The sequence below is a fragment of the Apteryx mantelli genome, chromosome 21, assembly GCF_036417845.1.
Source record: "Apteryx mantelli isolate bAptMan1 chromosome 21, bAptMan1.hap1, whole genome shotgun sequence".
Lineage (NCBI taxonomy): Eukaryota > Metazoa > Chordata > Aves > Apterygiformes > Apterygidae > Apteryx > Apteryx mantelli.
Window position 1 is genome coordinate 277437 of NC_089998.1, and position 14295 is coordinate 291731.

Below are 14295 nucleotides of genomic sequence, written 5' to 3' on the forward strand. Positions count from 1 at the left end.
TATTAAATATCCTACAGGATCCTTAGTTGGTGAAACCATGAAGAAGTATGAGGCTGAAAAAGCAGGTTTGGATATGAAATACTATTTGTACCTTGATTATGCCCCATATCTACACTACACCTACTGGTAATTAAGTTCACTCTAACCACTGTTTATTATATTTACAAGTTCACTATTAAGTGTTCTCTTCCCCCTCTCTATTCTGCTGTATCTGCCATCATTTACTGTATCAAGAAGTAATAATATGATTGGAGCTATCTGTTTAAGCAAAAAACCATAATAAAGTGCTGTTCTATTAAGTAAAGATAACAGCAAGAACTAATAAGGCTGGATACCTAAACAAATTAAGACAAGAAATAGGGTGTAAATTTCTAATAATGAGGGTAGTTGGCCCTTTGAAAACCTTCATCCAGGACTGTGGTGTTTTATCCATCTCTAAAAATCTTTACATCAAGACTGGACAACACCGAACCCTAGATCAAATGAGAATTCAGGGAAGTCTTATGACATACAATATAGAAGACATCAGTGATTATCACTAGGGTCCTCTCCAGTTTTCATGATGTATGTATTTAAGATAGGATACATATCAACAAAAGCTTTTACGCTGAAAATCAGTTTGTAGAGCAGCAGACGCTATTAAGAATAGTACATAATTGTACTTGACAAGTTCCACCAGCACTGAGTTGTCAGTGCAAAACCCTGATTCTGCAGTAAACATCCATGAGAAAAGTGGGAACTGGTAACAGGACTTACTGGGAGACAGCAGGAGGATTTAAGCTCCCTGTTAGCTTTGACTGACATGATGTACATTGACATGTCACAATGTCACAGATTTTCTCCCCAAGTTAGGTAAATGCTGCATCTGCTCTCCCTGTGTCCACTAAACCAAGCTGTCAGAAGAAGAGGAGGAGAAAAAAAAAAGAAAAAGAAAAAAGCAAACCATCTTTGTACAGGAAAAAGCAGGCTGTACTGTAAAAAATTTGACCAGCTCTCACTGAAGTAATCTCATTGTTCTGAAGTATCTCACTGTTCTGTGGAGATACCAAAATGGAGGAGTTATGTAAAAACTGATGCCCCTGCTTCCAACAGGAAAAAAATAATTGTGTCAGTTAATGGCATTTAGAATATGTTTTCTGCTTCTGCAAGAAACAGCTTTTCATTTGCATTATGAAACTGATAATGCTTCTCAGCTGAAGCAGTAATTCCCACTCCAGTGTTACACTCTGATTTCAGTTGGGTCAGCAAAACTAGTTGAAGTTTCATATTTAGTGCCATTCTCAAGATTAGAGGACACACTGCCTGTCATATTGAACATCATTAACATACTTTGAAAAAGCGTATAAACAGTATGTTACAGCCAGCAACTAGCAGGGACTAACCTTTGCAGCTCTAAGTACTGGCAAACAGCCTTTGTGATAACTAAGTGCACTATTAACAACAAGCTGATTTGGTATTCAAAATGTCCAGAGTCAGCAGGAGTATCTCACATGTTCTATTCCTATTGAAAAAGTGGACATTTCTTAAATTAAGAAAATAACTACAAAAACAACAACAACAACAACAAAAAACTAGTATCCTTTGCTGAAAACTTCCTGAACAGCTTCATGCCTCTAAAATGGAATCTCTCATTAGGTGTCAATCATAAAAAGCTCTGGGCTCTCCTCTCCAAATCCAATTTAAGACTTTCAGAACATGTCAAGCTTTTTAACGTTCCACTAGGTGGCACTGATTCTTAACTTATCAATGACCTGTTTTCAAAATGTCTTAACTCTCTCACATTTTAATATGTAAGCATAACTCAGAAAGTCTAACGAAGTACATATTCTTGCAGGAAGACGGAAGAAAGAAGTGCTTTTTGGGTTTTGCTTTTTTTATACAATTACCTGGAGAAGTTATTTAACAGCATCCTTAGAAAAATAACAGAAATAAACAGAGAGAAAGTGTCACAACTTGGTCAGTGTGAAATCAGTCAGAAGACAATGCTAGATAGCACTGCACTGTGCTAAATCTTCCAGAACAGACTTTATTCAGGGCTAGATAATAATTTATCCCTTGCTGTTTCCATCATTCCAAATTACTCCAGTGATGAAGATGTTCATATAGGTCTGTAATAAATAAATATTCCCTCTCAGCCTAAAGGGTATTCACCACAACTAATTGCCATGTTCATTCACTGCTTCACCAGCAGAAAACTAATTCAGAAAGCCTGCTGTGTCTCATAGACTTTGCAGGACCCACAGTCTTAATAACTACCTTTTTTACAGTAATACAGCAACCAATAAATAACCAGTTGGGGGTAGGGGGGGAGTGAAGTATGCCTTAATGGAGGACAAATGAATGAAATGAACCTCCTTTTCTCTCCCCTCCCACTTTGTCACTGTACTAATGCTGAGCACTGAGGGGAAGAGGCTGATTTACCGTAGTCCTGGGAGCCTTCATCACTGACCAAGGAACAAGAATCTGTTCTAGGCAGTACAACAACAAACAAAACAGAAAGGCGGAGCTAGACTACAGGAAAATAAGAGAACTGATGAGGATGGCACAAGCATTTCTGAGTTCTGAAAAATACTGCAGCTTTATTCCTTAGGAAAAAACAGAGAGCAGCAAAAAATCAGGAAATTAAAGCAAAAGTTTTTATGACTGTTCATGTAAGCAAACAAAATAATGGTTGCTATGCAGAACCAACCGGTCTGAATCCTATGGGCTGATAATTAGGAAATGGCTGGGTGATGGACTTTTGGCTACTTGATGAGGCTTATTCTATTCTGAATCCTAGACAAAAGGACCAAAGTTTAATTAAAGGAACTCATGCTCTCTTGGGTGGGCAGGAGGGAAGCAAGAGCGAGCAAGCAGAATCAGTCATCTGGCTGTACAGGAAAGGGATTAGATGACTTGGAGAGAATTTATCTATGAGACGACCAGACTACTTAGAAGCCTTAATGTAAATACAGAGAAAGATCATGAGTGACGTAAAAACTGGGGCATAGAAGTAAGTGTTTATTATTTTGACAGTATCTAAGTAAAATAAAGACATTATACAGTGTAAATGTCTGCTTGCTTCAGCTAACATATGTTTCAGAACTGAACTGTGAATCTGAGGCTCCTGCAGCAGAGAACTCTGGAGAAGGATGTGCCTGCTTTACCGGAGCAGCTCAGAGATCATTCCTGGCTGCATGACGTAGGGTCACTGCAAGAGGGGATTCTGCTTCCAAGAAGGGGTAACAGACAGAACCTGTATCATGAAAGGCTGACAGAGAGACTGAAGTCTAGCAAACAAAGGACAGAGGATTGTGTTCCTTGCCTGCAAGTTTATAGGAACGAGTCGAACACTTCTGTATTTTTTTCTTCACTGCCAGGACCTAGGAAGGAACTACCTATTGAAAGAACAGAAAGGACAGAACAAGGAAGAACAACCTGAACCACACAACAGAAACTGCAAAACATTTTACTCAAGCAGGTATGTGACAAAAGTTGTTTGTATGTGTTATCTCTTACAAATGAGAGGCTCTGAAGTCAGGAAAATTAGCCAGGGATATGTACAGATGGGGATTAAAAACCACTCATGAGAGGAAAAGAATTTTTATAGAAAAACACAAGGCTTGTAGAAACCTGCTGAACCACAGACCCTGAAGGACAGAAAAATCAACAAGGAAATGACTTACATGAGAATATGACCATGTGGAAGAAGGAGAGGAAGTAATAGGTACTAATGGAGGGGAGGAGAGGAAAAAAAAAAAAAAAGAGGAGGGGGAATAAACCTGCCTGTGCTATAGAGCAAGGAGTTGTCAATGATAGGATGGCCAGGAAGTATGAAATTAATCCCAGCAGGAAACAGTTGTGGAAATCAAATGGACTGACTGCCAAGGTTCAAATGAACTAAATGTTTAGTATTTCTACAAAAGCCATCTGGAATTTCCATCCTGAGCCAAAAAAAAAAAAAAAAAAAAAGATTTTAATGATGCTGCTCAGGATCTAATGAGATGAATAATCAACTCAAAAAGGGTACTAGGAATAAAATGTTGATAGAAAAATGGTGGGAAAAAAACACTGATTGGTAAAAAAAAAAAGCTACACAGTGGAAAGCAGAAAATAAACTAAGAATAGTTAAAAGCCAACCTGATACAGAGCTTGCAATAGATATTAAAATATAAAGAGTAAATAATTCTTTTATCATGTAAATGACTGCATGCTGTGGAAGTCATTCAGAGATGAAGGATAAGCTATACATAGCCCAGAATTATACGAGCAGTCTGTTCTTATTTAAAAAAAGACAAATGTGAAAGCACAGCATTGTTAATAGAAATAGTCACAAGGAAATGGAAATCACCGCATCCAACACAGTAAACTCAATAGTGAATGCTTTAATCAGTATATATACTAGAGCTGGTAATCCAGATAGCTGCAGAATTTCCCATCACTCTAGACTAACATTTCAATGCAATAATAATTCAATCTACTTGAAGATTTTTCATAATTAATTTCCAAATACTCCTAGATGATAAAGAAACTATTTTAGTGGAACATTCATATTCCACATGATGGAATCATAAGGCTTAATGAACTCAGCACAACTGGACATTTACAAGCCACATATAAATACTACCCAGAAAATAAGCATCAAGCAAGCAAAGCTCCATCCTCTCCAAGTTGGCTTTCAGGTGTAGTAGCAGGTATGTAGTAGTAGCAGCTTTCAGCACAGTAGCAGGTATGGGAAAAGCAAGGCTGCTATCTCCCTAGACCCAAGAAGTGTGTGTGTATGGAAGAGAGGGAACATTGACACAACAGAGCCATGCTTTGGACCCTGATGAGGTTAAAAAAACAATCAAGTTTTAAGATTCTGGTTAAAGAAATCCTTTATCAAGTGTACTATTAAGTTTGAAAATAAGATTTAGGCATCAGCTCCCCACATGAAAAAGTGAAAACTGATGCAAAGCAGATATAATCCAGAAAGGGGTGTTCCAAAACATTAAAGTAACAGGTGCAGAATTCTGATACCAGAGCTGATAATTCAGTTAGCTAAGACACTTTCCAGAACATCAGACTATCAGTTTCAATTTTCTCAGGCTTTCTCTGATTTTGACAATAACCCTGGCATAGGGATCTAGTTTAAACGCTGGTTTAAAATGAACTGCTCTGGAAGCAGGACAAAAACCTCATTCCAACAGATGATTGTGTGAAGACAACTTGACTGCAACATACACATCAATTCAAGCAGGTTACCAGACCAGATTCTCCAGATCAGTCTCTGACACTTTTTTGAAGGAATGTCCTTGAACTGTTACTCTCACTTTTCTGGATCAGGAAAAGAACACTATACTGCCACTCTAGTGGCCACTTCCTTGCAAGAATGCAGCTGGAGTACTGCAACTCCCTGTTGCGATGCATTAAATTTGTCTTAATCCACACTATGGAGTTGATATTCTGCAGGAGTCAACCTTACAAATGCAGCTCATTGAGGCTGCCTGTTGACTCCTGAGACAGGATAAGTGCCAAAGGGACAGATCTGCCAGGACAAACATGCCATTCCAGGATTGCTTACACCAAAATTTTGAAACTGCAGGGTATGCTGGATTCCGACGGTTTGAATGTCACTCTTTGATCAATAAAAAAACCACAAATATTTGGTCCTAAAACAAAATAAACATTTACATCTATGTAAACATAGTTATCCTGTGTTAACTGGCAATTACTTAACTCAAATGAAACATGACCACAAACTCTGTCTTAGCAAACCCTAGAGGAAGAGAAATATTATGATTTAAAATAAGGAAAAAAGGGAGTGAGCACTGCTGCATAATGTGGAAAGGATCAAAGTGAAAAGTATTTCTCAGGTTAACAACAATAACCACAACAGCAATACTTGTTCTTAACAGAGACTGAATAATAAACACCAAGGTAAGAACGCCATACAATCTTGATCCGTATCAAAACAAACCTGCTGCTCTCTCTCCAGCAGAAGTCCTCTTTCAAAAGCCATTACCCTTTAAACAAGTCCAATGACTGACAGGGGTTAGAAGGGCAAGACATGCATTTGAGAGAATTATACTTCAGGAAGTCTCAAGAATTATACTTTAGGGGAGTCTCAACAAAGCAATCACAGAAAAAGAAAAATATACGTGCAGTATTACAGCATAATATTGTCATGGCTCCATCACAACTCTAGGTCTCTCAAAGAGAAGAGAACTAAGACACTTCTGTAATCTTTGGTATCAAACATAATTGAAAAAATGAAAGTACTTGCTACTTTAATCACAGTTGCATACTTACAGTGGAATAAGGTGGTTCTGCACTCATTCAACCCATTTTGCTGCACACCTCCATCAATCTGTCGTTGGGTCTACCTCTGGCTATTGAGTAGGTTTATCTCTTGCTTAAAAGCATGACATGCCTGTAAATTACCAGGAAACAGAATTATGGTGACATTTATTATGTAACTCAGTTCTTCCCAAACTGTGCATTCCTCACCCAAAATATGCACCGTTTTTTTTAATTCTTAGCTCTCCCTCCCAGTTTTGAATGGCTGTGATGACACTTCCCCATTCTAGTTTCCTTGTTATGTGACAAATTCCAAAACTTTAGAAACTAAAGAATATATTAGTGAGGGAAAAGCAATATATAAGAATTTCATAACTAAATGTTTCCCAAATATGTACCTATAACTCTTCCCCACTCTGTCAAGCTACACGATTTCCAGGTTAATATGGGTGTGCTTATTGGTTTCAGTCACTTCTTTCAAGGTAATTTATGAATGGTAACTCATTCTTCACTTTGGTTTCCTCAAGACTTAACACACAGCACAAGAGAGACAAATCCAAATACAATCATTTTTCCATCTCTGCATTAGCAAATTCAGCCTCATCTCTTCCAGCAAACACAGCCAGCAACAAACTTCAGAAAATACTTTGTAGGTAACTTGCCACAGTGACATTTAGACATATCCCTCTCTCCCACCCTCCTCCCTTTGCTTTATGCCACCTGTTATAATAGATAACATTTACAACAATGAAATACTAAAGGCAGAGAAAAATCATCTCAAAGATAGATATTTTCATGTGGAAATTGATAAGAAAATCCCATTAAAGCCCATGCTGCATTACTAAAGTTAACAAAAGTCACTGAGGATCAGACAGTGTTACTACTGTGCCTCTATTAGTTTCTACTCTCCTCCTACAGCTAAGGAACTTCCAGTCACAAAAATGTTTATCTCCTATTCTTGTAATACATATAGTTCCTGCTGACACTGAAGAAAACTATTTTTTTTTCTGAAAAAGAAGTGTTCTCTTCATACACACATAGCTCATCCAAACTTCTAGTATACATACAGTAGGTACTCCTTGCCTAGGCAAAAGATCCTGGTTCATGAGTTCTTAAACACTTTGGCATTACATCCAAAATGAAAGATGCAATGTACATTCACATCCTATCTCAACTGTGTCAATCGGTTTTGTTCCCCGGCTAAGGACTGATCTTATTACTGGCTTTAACTGTCTCATGGGAAACTATGGAGAAGATGGAACCAGAATTTTCTCCAAGGTGAGCAGAGAAAGGACAAAAAGCAACAGACACTAGTTGCAGCAAGGGAAATTTCAATAAAGAATAAGGAAAAAATATGAGAATGCTTAAGCACCGAAACAAGCTGACCAGAGATGTTACAGAATCTCAGAAGCTGGATGATAGACAAAACTCAACAAGACCCCAAGCAACCTGCTCTAAATTGACCCTGCTTTGAGCAGGGATTTGGACCAGATGACCTTCAGAGGTCCCTTCCAACCTACATTATTCTATGACTAGAGCAATTCCTTATTCTAAAAGATGCATATTTTCCTCACATGCCATCATTTCAGTCCAGAGCTAGATTCTGTGAATAAGCATACTGTTCCATATCCCACCCTCAATGTTTTAACTGTATTGGATTCATAATACTTACATTTTGCATAGCTGTGACATCACTATTACATCACTATTATATCTAACATGCTATTCACAGCACTTAAGCCTTAAGAGATCATTAAAATCACTTAGTCTGACCTTGTTTTTTAATGTCTTTAAATTTCACCAGATTAATTTAAATTTTTCTGTTTCTGCGTTAAGCTCAGTAACTTACCTCTAAATGAACAAAGGAAGTTTTTTGTGAAAGAGAAAGGAGAGATCAGAGATCTCCTGTTTTCTTGCTCCAGAAATATGCATCCTAAATTTTTATTCAAAAATTTCTGGCTTCAGTTTCATTTGTTTGTATTCTGAACATAACAACAACTGTATCAGGAGGTGCCAATCATCTGTGCAGCCCAGCTTCCAAACTCCACAGCAGCTCATAGGTAGAACGTAAAGAAAAGCAGAAAAATAGGGAAACCATGTAGCGTTATTTCCCCCAAATATTCTTCCAGTCTATCATGATTTGCAGTTCAGGGACTTCCTCAGTCAAACATGAAATCTTTGCACTTAATAGTACATGAATAACTTCTCTCTTATTAATTTACCCAGTTGCTTTTCTTATGAATATAACCAGTTGCTTCTCAAATCTACATGATCTTGGAGCACCTGCAGCATCCTCTGATGAGGAGCTCTGCAGCTTAATTTGTGAGAAAATTAATGTTTTTTGTGAAAAATCTCTGCTCTTGAAGCTGGCTTTTGTTAGTCTTCTGTTATGCCCTCTGGTTTTTGCATTAAAAAAAGACAATTAAAAAACAATCTTTCCTATTCACCTTCTCAATTTATACTGTTATAAAGATATCACCTCATAAGGCAGCCACACCCTTTTCTTCACACCCACCACCTTTCTCTGTAGCTTTTCTAATTTTGTAATATCCTCTGGAAGATGGGTATAGAAGGACCGCACACACTGTTCAAGATATACAGCCACTATATATTGTTCTTTAGTCTTTTCCAAAAAAATCCCTAGCACTCTAGGACTTCCTTTTCTGATTGCTCTGAGCTGATGTTCTCACTCAGCTCTCTTTTGCCTACCCTCTTGAAGAAGCTGATTGCTGCAAACGTTTCTCTCCTGTGTTCAAGACACTCCTTCATCCTCCATTTAATCAGTTAGGCTGACCTTGCTCTTTAAGTCTCTCAGCACCAATTCTCACAACGTTTTTACCACTCATTTTGGAGCACTCAAGACTTTTACCTTCCTTTTTAAAATGAGAGTTTCAAAATTGTGCATTATAGCCCAGTATCATTTTCACCAATGCTTTATAGAACTTTAAATCTCTTTCCTAATTCTATTCACTACTTCCTTGCCTATACATTCAAAGATAACATTAAACTTTTTTTGCTGTAACGTTGCCCTGAGAGTTCATGTTGAGTTGCTTACTTATTTTGAGTACCTAAATCATTCGCAGAATGACTGCTCTCCAAGACGCTTTCTCCTGTACTTTAAATGAAGTCTGCAGTCTCTCTTCCTCAATATAAACATTTCTGTTTGGCTTTAACACAAACTTTATTCAAATGCCTATCATACCCAGCAGTCTACTTCACTCTGTTCACCATTTTAACAAGTTATGTCATTTGCAAACACTAACAATGGCAGTCACATATCCACTGCCAGATCACTGATGAAGTTGCACACTATCAGACCTCTTGCGACTCCTTGTAGATGTACTCTTATTAAATAAGAATATTTCCATTAGCAACTAGTAGAGATGTATCTGATAGACAGTAATTAATCCATTTATTGTGTTTGTTATTGAAAGGATAATACATTGTTATTTTTTAAGCTGGAGTGTCACAGTACTAGAGTGTTTAATTAAGCATATCTATAGCTACCGAGTTACTTTGGTCAATTCAACCTACGAATGCATCCAAGAACAATGTTAGGTTTGGTTGATGATACTAATTTTTCATAGAGCCATATTGCCTGACTACACGAATACTTCTGTTTTTCAATATTTTATGAAATAAACCCCATCTCATTTTCCTCATTTTTTTATTCAGTATGGATAATCAATGATAACCAATGCTAAGGAATAAGCTTAATGAAGCACTTGCCTTTTGTTAGTACTACACTAGTGCTCTTCCAGTCTTCAAAATCAGGACTAGCAGCCATGGATCTTAACTTGTATTCAGCAGTTTTAGAAGAAATCTGTAATCCGGTCCTCAGCCTTTAAAATTGTTTATCTTCAAGAATACTGTTTGACATTTATTAACCAGAAAGTGTTTCATAGTTCTCACCTGATACAACATCCTGTCCCTTACCAAAAGGGAACAGGAATGGTTGTTTATTATATAGGCATTAATGATTTTCCCAAATTCACCCAGCAATAGGCCAACACAATTGCTAGGCAGCCTCTCTTCTTCCTCCTGCACCCCTCCAGCATAGGTACCAATTCTTCCCTGCTGTCTTTAGTTCTAATAGCTGCAATTGGCTTTGAAATGTTTAGTTTACTTATTGATCTATGGTACTTCACGAATTTCAGTTTATAAAGACTGCCGTCTATTTCCTTTTTTGCTTCTAAATGTTGCTTCTATTTTGCAGCTAAGACAGATTGAACTGAGGTCAAATATCATAGGAATTGAAGACGTGATTTTTAAATTGGATGATCTTTCAGTTGAACTTTTTTTCCCACTCCATAAGGGCTAATCTCCCAAGTACGATGAAAAATGGGAGCAAAGATTTCGGGAAGAAAAGCTTTAGACAGAGAATTGTATTGAAAATTGGAGTACAAAAAAAAAGAATCACATTTTCTGTCTGCTGAGAAAGAAGAGTTTTTGCTGACTGTGATAAATATGGTTAAAAGGCATTTACAAGATTTGTATGAAAGATAAATGAAAAGATCTTCCATTTACTAAAGCTCTCATTGGTAATGCTTCTAAATACACTACCATTTCAACACACACAGTTTGATTTCAAAGAGTGCTATAAGCATGGAAATAAAGTTTAAATGGAACAAAAGGAAAGCTCATGACAAATGCCCATCTTGATTTCTAGATGTCTCCTCTTAACTAAATACCAAATAAATCTAAAACACACACATAAGATAAATAAATACAAAAGAATTTCGTTAAAATAAGAGTTTTATAACATTTTCCTTCCAAACTGATGCTATCACACAGGATGGAAAATACCCAGAGAATGAACACAAAAGTGCACATTCAGTCCTTATCACATATTCTTTCTATCCTTTTTAACACATGAAGAACAACTACTAGCCACAGCATGATTGTTCAACTTGAAAAAAAAAATCTGAATCAAAAAGCATTTGCTGGGCCTAACAGGCACAGATTGCTACATCCATCTATAAGCTCTTTAAAGCAAGGGATATTGCTCTCCGCATTAAGAGGGATCAACTCTGATTTTAAGTTACTCCAATTATAAATACGACAACGGGCTCCATGTTTCATTTTGCTGGGTTCAGAACCACAGATAACAGAATAAACTACATGCTGAATGCACACCGAGGTTCCCCAGTTGAGAATTTCAACAGCCGCTCTCTTGCGTTACGTGCCCAAGCCCTGGCGGACGGTCTAGGTGTAGCCAACCCCCGTCATTCACTCACAGGCGCTTCAGGAACAGACCGCAGCCGGCCGGGTCCCCACCGTGCACGGCCTGGAAACAGCTTTCAAAGCCGCTCCGGGCGAGGGGCCGGGCAGCCCGAGGGGCTTCGCGGTGCGCCGCCGCCGGAGGCGCCGCGCGGAGCCCTGGGCGCGGAGCCGCGCAGCCTCCGCAGCCCGCGCGCACCGGGCGGCAGCGCCTCCGCGGGCCGGGTCGGGGCGGCCTCACCTCAGCGCCGCGAGGCTTTTCCGCGGCGCCCCCGTACACCCCGGGCCCGGGCCCGCTTCCGCGGGGCGGCACCCGCGGCCCCGCGCTCGCGAAGACGCCGGCGGGGCACGGCTAACGGCCCCGCCCCCGCCCGCGCACCTGCCGCGAGCCGCGCCGCCCCCGGCCGCGCGGGGGCGCCCCGCCGCGGCGGACACCGCCCGCGCCCCGCGCCGCGCCGCGCTCGCCGCCCCTCGCCGGGGCCGGGGCCGGGGCCACGGCCGCAGGCGCCCCGCGGCGGCGCGCCCGGGGGCTCCCAGCCGGGCCGCCCCGCCCGCGGGCCCCGCCCGAGCGGGCGGCTGCGGCGAAGGGCCGCGACCCGGCGGTGAGCGCGGCGCCCCGCCCGCGCCGGCGGGAGGGCCTGGCCGCCGCTCACCTGTCCCCGCGCGGCGAAGGGCCCGGCCGCCGCTCACCTGTCGGGGGCGGCCACCCCGGCACTGCCCGCCAGCCTCGTGGGCGCGGGACCGCTCGGCGGGGGGCGCCCTCCGCGCCGCCGCCGCCCGCCCGCCGGGCCGAGCCCCCCGCCCGCGCCGCCGCCGCCGAGGACGAGGCCCAGGCCGGCCGAGGGGGGAGGGGCGGGCACGGGTCGCGCCAGACCGGCGGGCCCGCTATCCAATTGCTGCTTCTCCTGGGAGCGCTCACCAATCGCTGTGAGGCCGGGGCGGGAGCATGCAAATGAGAAGCCAGTGCGCAGGAGCTGCCGCCGCCGCGGCGCCCGCCCGCAGGTGAGACTCGGCGTCCTTGGCCGCCGCCGCCCCCCGCCCGCCCGGGGCCGCGCCGTGTCGCACCGCGGGGCGCCCCCGCGCCGCCCCGGGGCCACACCGCGCCGCGAAACAACTCTCCAGCCCCGCACACCGGGCCTGACCTCGGGTGCAGGTACAAGGAATAGTACTGGAGAAATCTGGTAGAGGACAGGCGTGTGCTCTTCCAAAGCATTTAAATAGAGCTTTATATGCTTCTCGGAAGACACTTGAACGTAAGAGCGTTTCCACCGAAACACGAGTGGGTAAATGTCCCGCGGCTGGGAAGATCCCAACGTGCCGAGTAAGTGCTTGCAGCTCTCAGACCTGGCCTGGTGACCTGCGGTTATCCAAGCAAGGAGGCAGAAGGAGCGTCCTCCTCCTCTGAACTAGTTTCCCTAAATGCAGTGTTTGCTGGGTGGTTAGTCTGCAAGCATCCCTATATGGAAAAACGTTTTCTCTTTGGAATGGTAGCTACGTGCAAGATTGATCTCCTGTCCATCGGACTGAAGTTTCATCTGTGGCATAAGAGCACGCAACCCAACAGAGGTCACTTGGGAGGAAGTTATGAGGGGCTGCGTGATGTCCAGAGTGGATGCAGAAGTTGTTGGCTTTCCAATCGCCTAGTTACTACAGGTCCTCACTAAGTGTTTATCAGCAGGTAAACAGCTAGTGTGCCTAAGACTAGTGAAGCCAGAACAGGTGAAGATCTTCAGACATCCCAAATAACCTATATTAGCTTTCTTTCCACACCAGAAAGATTCATTTCAAGGCTAAACTACAAAAATAGCTTTTAACATAGAGCTGGGATGTGCTTGTGAATACTGATGCTCACAATTCCAATATCCAAATCAAGGTCAAATGCACTATATGGAAAGGTATTTTCCCTACAGTTTTTTTCCCCAGAATTGCTGAAGGAATATAATTAATATATATAAATTGTATTCCAATCATTTAAGAGGCATGGACTATTGTTAAAAACTAGACTATTCTTTAGAGACTAGACTATTAGACTAGACTAGACTATTCTTTAGAGACTAGGAGAATTCCCCAACTGGAAGCAGTTTGTCCTATAGGTACTGTTAAGCAATGTACACTTTCCTCTAAAATTTCTGGCTTCAGCTCCACTAGAGCACAATAGAGCAAATGACTTCCACTCTGTCCTATGTCACTTATACTAGGACCCTAAGGACAACAGTTCATGAGCTGCAGTCCTTTTCAGAAAATCTAGCTACTAGTATCTCTACAAGGATTCAGGAAAAACAATCTGAAAGGTAGTTACTTCTGCTTAACCTTATCCTAACAATTAGAAGATTCTAAGTCAGGGTTTCCAAACTGATGCTCAAGCTACTGCAAAGTGAAAGTGTCCACTGCCTACATACAGCAGCACCCTTCTGCATTACAGGAGTACCTTCTTTGAAATCCTGGGTATGAACATTTCCCTGATAAGAATGGGAAATTACTCAGCTGATGCCACTGTTTAGGGTATCATAATAAGCAAGGATTAGAAATTCTTATTTTAGTTCCTACTAAAGTTCCTAGGTTGCTATGACCCGCAACTTAAATTATTCGTAAGCAACTTATATTTTTAAAAAGTTAACCAGCACCCCCTGGTGGAAGATAAATGCATAGACAAAATTTGGGGTTGTATTGAGTTATTTTAAAAGTTTGGCAGATTGCATGCAAGAACAGTCTTATTTTAAAGACAAAAATATTAGCCATTTAATTTCCCAAAATTTTAGTGAACTGTTTCTGTCTATAGTTCAAAGCATTGAATGCTCAGTTTAAATATTTCCTAAA

The 14295-nt window shown here is 41.4% G+C and overlaps 1 protein-coding gene across 1 annotated transcript in view; it reads right to left on the reverse strand.

Annotated features, from left to right (window-relative positions):
• RALGPS1 (Ral GEF with PH domain and SH3 binding motif 1) overlaps window positions 1–12247 on the reverse strand; it is a 137683-nt gene extending 125436 nt beyond the window's left edge. Inside the window, exons 1-2 of the mRNA XM_067309295.1 lie at window positions 12169–12247; window positions 6271–6391 (exon numbers count right to left, since the gene is read on the reverse strand). The gene's annotated coding sequence lies outside the window, so the exon portion shown is untranslated. The remainder of the gene's footprint in view (window positions 1–6270; window positions 6392–12168) is intronic.
• Between the last annotated feature and the right edge of the window lie 2048 nt (window positions 12248–14295).